Consider the following 14,092-nt stretch of genomic DNA (forward strand, 5'->3'; position numbering starts at 1 on the left):
AATTTAAGCTCCCACGACACAACTTTTTTCCTCTCGAAATTGTAAATCATCTTTAGTCCTTACTAAATTAACAAAGATGGCGATCAATTGTCCGAGGTTGAAGGATTAGAAGCTGAATTAGATAAAGAAACAAACAAAAAAAATGGTTTGTTAAAAGAAAAAGAAAATGCCAAAATGAAAAAAATTTGGTGTGCTTTATGGAGTATTATTTTTAATACACATACCTATTTAACTATAACAAATAGTTACAATAAAACTTCTAGCAGCTCAGAGTATATCATAAGCAATACTAACAATTTGTTTCATTTTCTATTTGACTAATCTTCCCATCGATATTATATTATTATTAACCATTTCAACAACATTTTAGATAGAAGATAACCTGTATTGCACCAACCAAATTGCGCCACAATAAAAGGGCCTAGTGTGCAAATTTCACAAATTAAATACAAAATTTTGACATAGAATACAACTAGCGTAGATCGCGTAAGATGTTGGTTTTTAGGCACCAATTGCGGTAATTAATTGATAAACCTCGGATTAATCTATTTTGAGATTTATTTTTCCAAATTTGTGAGGCTACTTCATCTAGATTAATACATTATGTTTTGATTGGGGAAGGGGAAAGATCATGACTTTTTAAATTTTTATTGGCGTTGAAGTTTCGACGACGCGTTTTCGGCGTTTCAATTTCCCGAAGATTAATTGCGCCAAAGTCGTGTTAATGGATGGGAAATTTTATGAGATAGGAATCAAGTCCAATCAATTTAAATTTCTTTGAATCTTCCAAATGAAAATGACTTGTCATCATGGGTGAATCGTTCAATTTAATAACATGATCTATATGAGAGGTTTGAGTTCATGGAGACATGGGCTACGTTTTGAACCCAAAAAAAATCAGATTTTTTTTTTAAAAAGTCCAAAATGTTTGGCTATTCGCACGTCACGCAAGTGGCAAGGGCGGCGTTGAGGGATGTCTAGGTATGCACAAGGGTCACGAACCGCCGGTTCAGGGTCATGAACCGGCGGTTCAAGGTTCAGTAAATGCTTGAACCTGAACCGGCCCGCCTAGCTCCCGGCGGTTCCGGTTCAGGTTCAACAAACCGGCGGTTTACGCGGCGGTTCAAAACCGCCGGTTTTCGGCTTGAACCGCCGGTTCCGGGCCGATTCGACGGTTCATCGACCTTTTTTTTTGCATTTTTCAACTATTCAATTTTTAATCAAATTACATTACACTTTCAAAGTTGTTTATGTATGGAATGTGAGTATATAAAATTGAAAAAAAATACGACTAAAGTTGCAATTTTATTGAAATTGCATGTTTACAAGTTACAACAATTACAACACGTGACCGACCCATGGGAGGCGCATCTTGGGGATTTATTTCCCCTGGGGGTGATGAGTTCACTGGCATCAACCAAGGAGCAGGGGGAGATAGGTTAACTGGTCAGGCCCATAATTGGGAAAATAGGTTAACTACCCGTTGGTCCCCCCAAGACAACGAAGCGCAGCTCGGTGGTAAGACGCTTCACCTCCGACCGTTAGGCCGGGGGTCCGAGTCACTTCGGGGTAGATGGGGAACCATCGTTGATCCTCCTATTTAAAAAAAAAAGAAAAAATAAAAAAAGTTACAACAATTACAAATCGAAAACATATGCCGGTCTTGAAGTCTTAAACAAAATTTAAATACAAATGAGACTACTAGTCAACAACTAATTACAAATGACAAGAACGACGTTGAAGTTCTTAAACGTATAAGTGTATTATATATATACTCTTAACCGGCGAATAAGATCTTTCTACATAACTAAATTAAGGACACCTTTAGCAATTCAACTGTAAATGTTGAGTTTCGTCTAACAATCAACAATTATAGTAGAATTGTCAAAAGTTTCCCTCATTTAGCCGTATAGAGAAATATACTTCATCGACTAGAGTATATACAAATACAACTGACCGGTCCGGGAGGTTTATTTGAAAGGTTTCTGAGAGGTCGACTCCAAATTCGTCACTGGTATCGGATTGGATTGTTTGAAAGGGACAAAGATCAATTGAACTTAAATTGTTATAATAAAAATCTAAAATTCTAGAGGTACTTGCTAATTTCCATTTTAGATCCAATACCTTTGCAATCAAAAACACGTTAGGAATCTCACTGAAATACTTGAGCCATTTTTCAATCATATAATACAAAACGCACATTAACTCGGGAGAAGAGGAAGCATTTTTCATTGCAGTTTTAAAACCAAGGGATATGTACATGCAATGCTCCAAAACACGAACAGCAGTGCAATAATAAACACCCGACAATTCAACAGTAGCATTTTAAAAATATTTGAACAATTTAAATAAAGCCAAACGGTTATCCCTACCCCCACCTTGTTGCATTTCAGCAAGTAGCATGGCAGTCCTATGATCTTCTTCCATCTACAAATATTATGTACGTAGAAGTTAAAAGTGTGAACGCAAAAAAAAATTAATGAAATTTTAAAATATGAATTGGAAAATAAATTTTTCATTACTTACTTGCATGCGTTCGGCTGCCAATCGGGAAACCTCTTCCATAACATCTCGACGACTAGGTCGTCGAGATTTTGAGGGACGCGTAGTACTTTGATCTAGGGCTATTCCCTTGCCCCGATCACCACGTCCCGATCCACCACGAGAAGAAGACATATTGATAAATGAAAGTAGTATGGACTTGGAATGAAATATGTATGAAGTATAAAAGAAGTGGTAAATTATGAGTACAACAACAAATATAGTAGTGAGTAGAAAGTGTAGAATTGAAACGTAAACTTGCGCAATTAGAGAGAATGATGAGAGAATAGAGAAATGAAGATTGAGAATGAAATCCTTGTTAACACAAGAATGGGGTAAGGAAATATGAAGGAGAAGTGAGGTATTTATAGGAGTAAAATTGGATTAAAAAAAATTGAAATTTGAATTCGGCCGAACCGCCGGTTTACCGCCGGAACCGGCGGTTCAAGCATAAACCGGCGGTTCGTCCACGGTTTGCGTCAGAAAACCGGCGGTTTATGACCGGTTTTGCATGCCTAAACACTGCACCTACGACCTAGCCTCTGAAAAGTCACCGGAACCGGCTGCCAAACCGGCGGTTTCTGACGAAAACCGCTGGTTTACCTAAACCCTACCTGAACCCCTACGAACCCCTAGCCTACTTTACACTGTTCGACCCTTTGAACCGGCGGTTCGAACCGCCGGTTCACGGTTCAAGATATTGCCGAACCTGAACCGACCATTACGACCCGCCGACCCTTCTGCCGGTTCAACCCGCCGGTTCCGGGCCCGGTTCCGGTTCATGAACCGGCGTGCCGGGCCGATTTGTGCATACCTAGGGATGTCCCTTCTCTTTTTCTCCGTTATGCGAGCACGTCCTGGCATCTTATCTGCAACTTGTCCCTCGCCATCTTGTTTCGTCTGGGCACACTTCCCACTTGCAATATTGCTTGCCTTAAGTTTTCGGTCTATGCATTTTATGATTGTAGGTTTTCTATTTCTTTCTTCTATATGCGCTTTATATAAAAAATATTATAAATTCGTTGAAAATATTGGACACGTTAGGAATTAGAAAAATTGGTTGACGTCTAAACAAAAATTTGATTTTATTTTAAAAAATATCCTCTTCATCTCATTCAAAGCAAAGCCTTTTTTCGGCATAAGATTTTATGTGGAGTTGGTTAATGTGTTAGTTTGAGAGAGAATAAGGGTAGAAGACCCAACACTTAAGAGAGTTGTATTTTACTTTTAGAACGGTGTCACTTTGAATAAGATATTCCAAAACGAAAAACGTGTTATCATGATCAAAAGGATATTCATTTTCCTTACTTTTTTTCTTAATATTTCTTTCCTTTTTATTGTGCTTCCTCTAACTTAACAAATTGTATTTTTCAATTACATGCTTTGAGTTTATAATCTTCAATTTATCATTGTGTTTAAGATGCATTTATATATTTGAATTTATTTGTAAATCTATAACATTGCGGGAAATTAAAGTTATTAAGACTTGTGCTCTAAAATGTCTTTTTTTTTTGTTACAAGTCTAATTGATTGATCCACAAACTAGTACTAGTACTACTATATTTTACTGATTCGTTTGTCGATGTACTTTTCAAAATTAAAGTGATACAATAATTTATCTTCTTTGGTTAGACAGGTCCAATTAATTGAACCATAAACTACTATATTTACTGATTCGTTTACGACATGAAGTACTTTTTTCAAAGTGATATAATCATTTATTTTCTTTTATTTGGACAGTTTAATAAAATGGTTGGTTGGCTCTCAATAAATTGCACTACAGTAAAAACTCAATTAAAAACTCCACTGCCGCCCACCACATTTCCCGCCTATTTTGCCGCTAATTTACGATTGATTCTTTTAATTTATACATACATTTGGATTATACTCCATATGCTTTATTTCTATTCTATTTTATTTGATCATAACTAAAATTTAGGTAATGCTTCAAAATTAAAACTCGCGCCTACATGTTAATTGCATACCTATAATAGTGCGATTATTGCTCATCATTTGCTATTATCACAACCAATTTACTTTATCAATTTTCAACCAATACATTATTTCTTCTAGCACTGTTTAATTCATTTAAGTGAACGAATACTGATCTTACCTAATCGAACTATAGATAGTTTAACAAGGTTCATTTATGTGCGAGAGTTTAAAATGTAATGTCAAATAAGTTAATTTAAAAGAAAATAAAGAATAAATCTAAAAATAATAAAGTAGTATAATAATTATATGGGCTGATTTTTGTTAAAAAGGAAAATAAATTCTTTTTACTTAGAACCAGCCCAAAAATGGATGAGGGTATTTACTATTTAATCGCACTCCGTACACGAAAAATAGATAAGTTTTGCCATTTTGATCCATCTAAAAAAAAGACTAAGTTCAAAAAGAAAAGTTTCTAACCAATACTAACCCTACATATCATTCTAAATATGGACCATACAATCTAATAACACTCATTTCACTACCTTTTCCTCCATCTCTTACTTTACCAGTTATAAATTAAAATCTGTGTAATTCATAATCTTGTCTACTTTTCGTAGACGGAGGAAGTAGTAACTTGGAGGGAGAGAGTATATGTCATAATTTATTTCAAAAAAAGAATTATTAGTTGAACATGTGTATTGATCTAATAGAGTTGTATGGGAGGCAATTTTTCAATTGGTTTATAGCAATTTTAATTTAAAATTTTAGGTTTAAGAGCTATTCTACCTTTCATATTATACTTAAAACTCATTTTATGTGAAAAGATCTCACATAAACTCATTTTTAGTGTAACTATTATACTTAAATAGTGATTTTATTTTAAATTTTATATTAAATTTGAATTTAAAAGAATATTTATCTATTACTATATTTTATCCTAAATTTGATACTATATTATTTAAATTTGTTTTAATGTAAATTTTAAACTGAGTATATTTTACTCAAAAATTTAAAATGGGATAATTTTTATAGTACTATTAGATCTATTTGTATGTTTCATATTGAGTTTGAGTACCATTAATGATGATTGGTAATTGTATTATTCAATGTTTAAATAAATAATACAGTAAGTAATGACAAAGGGGAGGGCCCATAGATTGCTAGGAATAAAAGAGCCCGCATAGGCAGCGCAATTGGGTTCAGATGGGCAGAGTTGCAAGAATGGGCAAGGATTGATTCCCACTACTGCAGTGTAGTTGCAACATCTCTCAGGCACAAGTGTGAGACCTTGGGAGATGGTCTTCTGGCAGGACAGTCGGTTACGATCCTCCCCTTTAATGGGCTACTGCATATCCTGATTAAACACCATTCACAATACTGTCAGACTGAGATATAGGGACCGTTGGAGTTGGGGTTCAATCTTTTTTGCAAGAAGAATTTAAAAGTATTCTTCATGTAATTATTTACAACAAAGTGACAAACCTTATTATGCCATCCACAACGCTGTCACTATACCGTCCCTTAAAACATTATTTGCGGGCCATACTGTACTTTTTTACTCCATCCCTTAACTAAGTTATGTTGCCAATTGCCATAAAGACAATTCCGTTCCACCATGCTTGGTACTGGGCGGGCGTAAAGCGGGAAGTGTCCGCCATTGTGGCGGTCATGTACATGGCCATAAGGGAGTTCGAGCCTCCCCCCGAGCTCGAGCCAGCCTGGCTTGATTCGCCTCGGCCCTTCCTCGCTATAGCCGCCTTCGCTGCCTTGGTCTCTAGCGGCCGATGGCGCCCATGGGAGGATCCCCCGGCATCGCCGGCCGTGCCCTCAACCTCCTGCGAGGCACCCTCTTGTGCGCCGCTACCCTCACCGACGTCACCAGGCGAGTATTGGCCACTCGTCGTGTGCTTGGAGGTTGAGCCCGAGCTGGAGCGGACACCGTCGGCCCACCTTTCCTCGTCCTTGACGACCTGCCAAACAACAACAAATTTGAATTGTTTGCCGGTGTCGTCGTGGTAGACGCGTAAAGCCGACCTCAGAATGTCGGCGCCTGTGGATCCGCTTTGGTACTGAACCGTTTCTTCGTGTAGATGCCGCATAATCTTTTGACCTCTCTGTCGACTCGGTCAAAGTGAGCGCGAAGCATCTTTTATGTGTGGCGGCGGGACCCCTTCGGCTTAATCTGGTGGTAGGCCTCGGAGACCTTTTCCCATAAACACTTCCGGGTTTATTGATTCCCGACGATGGGATCGTATAAAATACGGATCCAGGCATTGTACACCGCCATCGTTTCTTTGCTGCTGTACGGATGTCGGCCTAGATCCTCCTCCTCCTCCTCGCCCGCCTCCGCCTCTGCCCTAGAGCTTCCACCGCCTCGGCCTCCTCCCGCAGTGGGTTCAACGGAATAATCCTCCCGAATCTGGGATAATCCCTCAAATACTGCGGGGCAGAGGGACGGGCGTATGCATCCACGTCAAAATTGGGTGGTTGGTACCCCCGGCGTCGACGAACCGGAACCACCCAATGTGTTGTACATGCTCGCCCAGTAGCCGAACGCGTTGAGATCCCACCCGCCGGAGCCGCCACCGCCGGAGTTTTCGTCGCCGGACATTTTGTAATGAGATGTTAGATGAAAATTGGAGACGAAATGGAGATGATTTGGGGAGATAAGATGTGTAGTTGTGTGTGAAATGATGATGAATTAGGAGTATTTATAGGGTAAAAAAACAGAAAATTTTTTTAAAAAAAATTAAAAAACGGCTAATTATTATCGTTTACAATTTTTATTTATTTTTATTTTTTTAAATTCGAATTTTTTTAAAAAAAATAATTTATTGCGTCAACGTGACGATGCCCACTTCCGGGCCGGCAAGTGGGCGTCACGCATGGCGCCTGGGCGCGCCGCGAGACGGCTCGTCACTAGTCACGCCGTGACGGGACACCCGCTTAACGCGTTACGGGTGCCCTCAGGTATGAAGGCCCATGCATGACGGTCCAACCGGCCGAATTAAGTAAATAAAAAAAGTTATTATTTATCTATTTCTATCCCAAATTAATTTTATTAATAGTCACTCCATTATGTTAATTAAACCCCAACTCAGTCAATGCAAAAATCCTATTTAAAAGCTTAGTGAGATGCTATTTTTGCTATTAAGTGTGTATTTGCTTATCAACTAAATTTAACTTCGTCCTATTTATTTGACGCATGCGGCATGCCTTGCCTATTTTTGATTAATTTTTAAAAAAAGAAATTATAAAGCACCGAAAAATTAGTGGACCCCAGGATTAAACGGTGTGGTCGGACATAATCTTCGTAATCCAATTCAGTTAATTATTTCAAAGTCCTAATCCGCTGCGCACGTGCAAGTAGTTGAATATATGATCATGAAACATGGGCCCACATCCAGTTGTACTGATGTCAATTTCGAAATTTCCATCAATTTGGTAAGTAACAATATGGTTAATACCCAATCAAACTGATGGATAATAATTTAAAATGTTACTACTACTACTACTAGTATTTACCAAATTTTTTATATGTCCAAATTGACGATTCCCATATTTCTGCTTTGCACTAGTAAAAATAATCGCATTTGGTGATTCATCATGGTTAAATTTGACATGATATTTTCCAATGGTATATCATCTCAAATTCTCAACGATGACATTTCAGCAATGGTAAAAATATCGAATCATATTATCACTAGATTGCGATTACATTGATGGAAATATGCTTGAGTATATAAAAGAAAGAAATAAGTGTTTTGTAATATTATGTGACGAAAAATGATTTGGAATTGACGATGAAATGATGAAATGCAAAATAGTTGGCAAGACGTAAATAATAATCATTAATAACCTTGCTTTGAAAAAAAAATGATTCGAATTCAAATATTCGAACACTATATAACATCGATAAACTACAATCATACTATAAATATAATTAATACTCTATTCGTTGCCTAGAGGCTAGAGATATAGACCATTTGAGGATAACTTAGACCATCCACAACGCGTCTCGCGCCGGGCTCGCGTCTCGTCTCGGAGAGACGAGACCCCCGCGAGACGCATTGCAGCGGCCATCTCGTCTCCAGCTCGCGACCGGCTCGTCGCGTAGCTCGTCTCGGAGAGACACGAGACGAGCTGTCTCGCCACGCGCCCGAGACACGTGGCACGTCCCCATGCGTGCGTGACGCCACTCGCTGGCCCGCGAGTGGGCGTCGTCACTGATGACGCAATAATTCATTTTTTTTTAAAAAAAATCGATTTTTAATAAAAAAAAATTTTTTTTTCAAACGGTAATATTACCGCTAAATATTTATTTTCATTTTTTAAATTTTTATTTTTTTTACTCTATAAATAATTCTATTCCATACTCATTTCAAACACAAACACACATCTATTCCTCTCAAATCCTCTCTATCACTCCAATTTCCATCTTCAATCAACTCAAACAAATGGATCCTTTTTGAGCAAATGCGTCAATTAATGGAACAATCACTCGAAGAAGATCGACGACGAAGAGGCGGAGGAAGCCGCACCACCCCACGAGCGCTCCGGAAGTACATCAATCGGAGAATATTAAATTATGTCATTTTTATTTTTTTAGAATTTTAATTATGTCTTCGCTTTTTTAATGTTAAGTTGTAATATTGTTTTAATTTTAATAAAGTGTGTTTGTTTAAATTGAATTGGGTTTTAAAAAAAAATTATAAAATTGAATGAATAGTATTAAGAGACGGTATAGAGACGGTTAAGAGACGGAGCGTTGCAGCCTCCGTCTCTTAGTTAAGAGATGGAGGAAAAAAGGACAGTGGGGCCCTCAAATAGTGCTCAAATAGTAGTTAAGAGACGGTTTAAGAGACGGTATAGAGACAGCGTTGTGGATGGCCTTATACTCCCTCCATCCCAAAAAATATGTGCATTTGGAACTGCACGGAAATTAAGAAAAAATTAGTAAAGTAAGAGAGATGAAGAGAATGGAATGGTAAAGTAAGAGAGAGAAGGAGAATGATAGTTAAAGTAGTGTTAGTGTATAGTGAGACCTACATTATTAAATTCATATAATTTTCCAAAAATGGAATGCACATACTTTTGTGGGACGGACGGAAATGGAAAATGTACATATTTTTATGGGACGGATGGAGTATTTTAATGTATAATTGATAAAATAAGATAGAAAAAAAAAGTAATTGGAGTGGGTGGTGGGATCCCGTAATAGAAAAGGGAAAAATATTTCCATGAATGAATATATTCTATTCCCTCCGTCCCAGATAATTTGTCCCATTTTTCCATTTCGGTCTGTCCCACATAATTTGTCCCATTTCACTTTTTACCATTTTTGGTAGTGGACCTCATATTCCACTAACTCATTTCTACTAACATTTTACTATATAAAACTATATATAAATTAGAACTCACACTCACATCACTCCACTATCTCTTCAACTCACTTTCCATTTCATTTCTTAAAACTCGTGCCAGGTCAAAGTGAGACGGATTATCCGGGACGGAGGGAGTATTTATATATGACAAACAAAAAATAAATTCAGTCTATTTCTATAGTACATAGCGAGTAATTTGTATAAAACATGAACTATAGTTATTCTATTTTCATTTGAGTAATATTATCAATCATTTGTTTCTTCTAGTTTTTTCTATCGTATCATATTACTCCTCCATCTTAACTATGTTTTGTCACTTTTTCTGAACACGAAAATTAAGAAAATTGTGTTGAATAAATTAAATGATAATAATATAAAGAAGAGAGGAAAAAATGAGGAGAAATAAGAGAAAGTATAGTAAGTGACAAAATAAATTAAGAGTATTAAATATTACTCAATTTTTTAAAAAAAATGACTCAATTTTATTAGGACGTTCCAAAAAGAATATTTTCTTAATTTAGTTAGTACGGAGAGAGTACTATATTTAGTCTAATAGAATCTAAATATATATGAGTGAAAAATAGATTCACTAGAGAAAGAATTTCTTAATTAAAATCGGTCTATTTTTTAGGAATTTTTAAAAATAATAAAAGTGGTTTATTTTTATGCGAGGTTTTTTTATTTTGGTAAAAAACCTCAAGTGCCTCACCCAACACCTGTCCCACTTCAAAAGACGAAACACGTGCACGACCCGCATTTCTAGGGTACATTACATTTACACACCTCAGTGGCACTCTTGTAATTAACCCCCATTTCAAGCCCAAGTTTCTCTCTCTCTCGTATTTATCTATCCTTTTCCCTCTCCTCTTTAATCACACTCAACCAAAAAACCCCCCACAATCCGGTTCGCGAAGCCGGTTCGGATCGCCTCTTGCCGGAGCCATTCACCGACCCGGACCTCGCCACGCCGATGACTTCGGGCACCAGATTGCCGACTTGGAAGGAGCGGGAGAACAACAAGCGGCGGGAGCGACGCCGCCGCGCGATCGCCGCGAAGATCTTCTCTGGACTCAGGATGTACGGCAACTACAAGCTCCCCAAGCACTGCGACAACAACGAGGTGCTCAAAGCTCTCTGCAACGAGGCCGGATGGGTCGTGGAAGAGGACGGCACCACCTACAGACAGGTAATCACACCGATCGGAACTTCAATTTGCATGTTTGGCTAGCTCTCTGCTGCGGTGTACAGATCTTATTCACTGTCGATTTAGGATCGCGTGCGTGTGTGTGTGTGATTGTGTGTTTTCTGTGGTGCTGGTGCCTGCTAAAATGCGCTTGATGCGTACGGTAGACGGACGGTAGTGGTATCGATCGGGGGGATGGATGTCGAAACGCGAGCGGCGAGCTGCGTGACGCATCCGGCGCACGATAGTAGCGATGGAATCTAACCTGCTGAATTAAATATTATATTTAGATATTGCTTTGTGATTTTGAGGAATTTTTTAATTAGGTTAGACGGCGATTAGGTGTCAAATGGTGCGGTGTCGAGGTCGAGAGCATGTGACGGTCATACTGTGTGTACAATTTACTACGGTTTCTGAGTTTGATGCTTTACTGCACTGCGCGGCGTACGAAGCACGATTAGATCGTTTTGAGGGTGTGATATTTTGCTTTTTCAAGCATGTACCTTAAAAGATTCTTATCCTTTTTTTTTCATATTTGTCAGTCAATTTATTATTTAAAGAAACATTGGGGTTTTTGGATGTTTTTGCTCAACTTGTGTTTACCTAAACTGTTCAATTCGATTGATTAGATCCATGAAATCCAGAACCGAGTGTTTCAATTCAAAACAATTACGGTTAACAGTATTTTAACCATTTATTGCAACATGTTATGCGTATATATGCAAAAATATGATTGTAATAAATGCACATGGCATGATGAATTATTCTCTTAGGAGTAGTTTCTTATTTTCTTTAATTAAGAGGAGGCCCTTTCAAATTCCATTTCGTGAAATATTTAGTTTCATATACTTGCTTCTCACAAATTTCAAATTTATCATTTGTATATCTGATCGGCCACTTGCATGTAGTTGAGCTGTAAGTAGAGCGCAAATAATATCTTACGTGGTTCAATGTTCCAAAATAATATCTGATCGGCCACTTGTCAGCATATGCTGAAACACCATGGTTCAATGTTCCAAATTATTAAAGGCTTACGTGCATGTGCGCACACACACACAAGGTTCTTTTTTTAAAAAAGATCAGAATCATAGAGGTGACATTTATTTAACATATGCCAGTTATATGTTTTCACAACCACCATTGTCCAAGTGTACAATGCTGTGAACATTCATTTAAAGTGCTCAGGTCCCTTTCCAAGTAGGAGTACAAAGAACCGTGCTTGAATATTTTGGTAGCATTTTCTGTAACTTCTGTAATGAGTAATGCTCTGGTAGTTATGGCATCCATTTAATTGTCTATGTAAAGCTAATTTTAATTTTCTCTGTAATACTCATCCGTTGGCATGTTCTTGGAATTCATTGATGACAGTCATGGTTCAGCATTGGATTTTAGTGTTGTGTGCTAATGAAGTAATCTTAATAGATGGTAGGTGTCACATCTTATGATTAAATATGAGCATATGTAGTATACTTGGTCCATAATAGGAAGATGGTGAGCCTCTTCACTGCAATAGGTTTTTTCAACTCCTGATTCAGCTTATTGTTTGTTCGATCTTCTGATGTGTACTATTTATGTGGAACGTGTGGTTCCTCTTAACGGGTCTCTCTATATGCAGGGATGCAAGCCTGTGGAACGCATGGATATCATGGGCTCAGCTGCAGTAAGTCCTTGCTCATCATATCAACCTAGCCCAGGAGCCTCCTTCAACCCAAGCCTGCATCATCTTCTTTCGCAAGCCTTCCCATTATGGCGCTAATGCCAATAATTCGGCCGATCCCAATTCCCTTATTCCTTGGCTTAAGAACCTATCTTCTGGCACTTTGCCAGCATCTAAGCTACCCCATAATCTTTACATCCCAGGAGGCTCTATTAGTGCTCCAGTCACACCACCTCTAAGCTCACCAACTGCACGCACACCTAGAATGAACGGCAACTGTGATGACCCGGCGGCTGCTTCGCGCATGGTGTGGGCAAAACTACCCGTTTCTACCCTCTTCCACTCCCCAGAGCCCCGGTCTGCAAACTCTTCCTGATTCTGGATGGCTCTCTGGGGTTCAGACTCCCAAGATGGGCCTTTCTTCTCCGACATTCAGCCTTGTCTCTGCAAATCCATTCGGCTTCAAGGAACCATATTCAAACGGAGGTTCTCGTATGTGGACCCCTGGCCAAACGGGACATGTTCCCCGGCCATTCGAGCTGGAGTCGATCATACAGCCGACATTCCAATGTCCGATGCAATTTCACTGAGTTTGCATTCGGTAGTAATCACATGGGGCTAGTGAAACCGTGGGAGGGCGAGAGAATACACGACGAATGTGTTTCCCGATGACCTCGAGCTTACTCTTGGCAATTCTACCACCAGGTACTATATAACAAAACCATCTACTCCTTTTTCCTTGAACTAATGATTGAAAACGGTTTATTTTCAGGTGAAGTGTGCACATTATGTTGTACTCTACTAATTAGAGCTGATCTTTCTGGTATCCACTTGAAACCAAAAAACACAGCAGGATCAGAATTGTTTTTCCTTTAAAAAAAAATTGATTGTGGCCTTTGAGGATACAAAAGGTTGGACTATAAATAGCTTTCTCATGTCATGTAGTTGGGTCTGCAATTTTTGAGCAGATGTTTCTCATCCTCACACAATAGCCTGCATATTCTTTTTATTCTTTTTCCCTCAACACTGATCGATCGTCGTCCTGTCCTATCTGTTTGTTTTGTGATTTTTTCCCCCCTTTTTCTTTTGTAATTTGGTCTGTACTTTCAGACTCAAAAGATCACACTCGTTACAGATATCTGTCGGAGCAACTTGTCTCTCTTTGATTCATTATTTTTATTACCTTCACATCGTTTAATTAAGTTTCCATTTACCCCAGTCTTAACTAAGGGTGACTAAAATACTGGAAAATTGAATATTTGATCTGAATTAAATTGAAATATACAAATTTGTTTGTCTTTTTAAGTTTCGATTCAGTTTGAAATTTTTGACAAATTTTCATTTTTTTCATTCGAATCAGTTTAGATATAGTATATGTTAAGGCCTTATTAC

At 38.2% G+C, this 14,092-nt stretch overlaps 1 pseudogene; it reads left to right on the forward strand.

Moving 5' to 3' along the window:
• Window positions 1-10,739: 10,739 nt before the first annotated feature.
• Window positions 10,740-13,870, forward strand: LOC121791689 (annotated as a pseudogene).
• Window positions 13,871-14,092: the final 222 nt, after the last annotated feature.

The sequence above is a fragment of the Salvia splendens genome, unplaced genomic scaffold, assembly GCF_004379255.2.
Source record: "Salvia splendens isolate huo1 unplaced genomic scaffold, SspV2 ctg875, whole genome shotgun sequence".
NCBI classification, from domain to species: domain Eukaryota; kingdom Viridiplantae; phylum Streptophyta; class Magnoliopsida; order Lamiales; family Lamiaceae; genus Salvia; species Salvia splendens.